Source organism: Artemia sp. Qi Xiang Cuo, chromosome 15 (assembly GCF_049724085.1).
Source record: "Artemia sp. Qi Xiang Cuo chromosome 15, ASM4972408v1, whole genome shotgun sequence".
Classification (NCBI taxonomy): Eukaryota; Metazoa; Arthropoda; class Branchiopoda; order Anostraca; family Artemiidae; genus Artemia; species Artemia sp. Qi Xiang Cuo.
The window spans coordinates 50,092,007-50,092,384 of NC_142808.1; positions in this window are offsets into that span (position 1 = coordinate 50,092,007).

Consider the following 378-nt stretch of genomic DNA (forward strand, 5'->3'; position numbering starts at 1 on the left):
AATTAGGTGCTGAAATTGGTGCCGAAACAAGCTACCTGTGTTTGGCCTTTTATGGGGCGGAGAATTGCTTAGCTTCGGTGCCGATTTACCAAAACAACACTGAATTTCATTGTGATCATAAAAAAAATATTCAAAGAAGTTCTTCCTGAGGTGTTTCAATCCTAAATCATTTCCTTCTCTCCAGCAGAAAAATCAAAAGAACTAAGTTGAGATCAACCGTGCAAGTATTGATAAACAGAAGTTGACAATTGGTGTCCATGATGTTTAGTTTTAAAAATCTTGCGCCAAGAGCACAGTTTTTGTACCGCAACTGTCTGCCGACTTAGCCCATGAAATCGGTGCGGTAAAAGTTAAGTATGTTCGGTCCTTAAAAGTTTC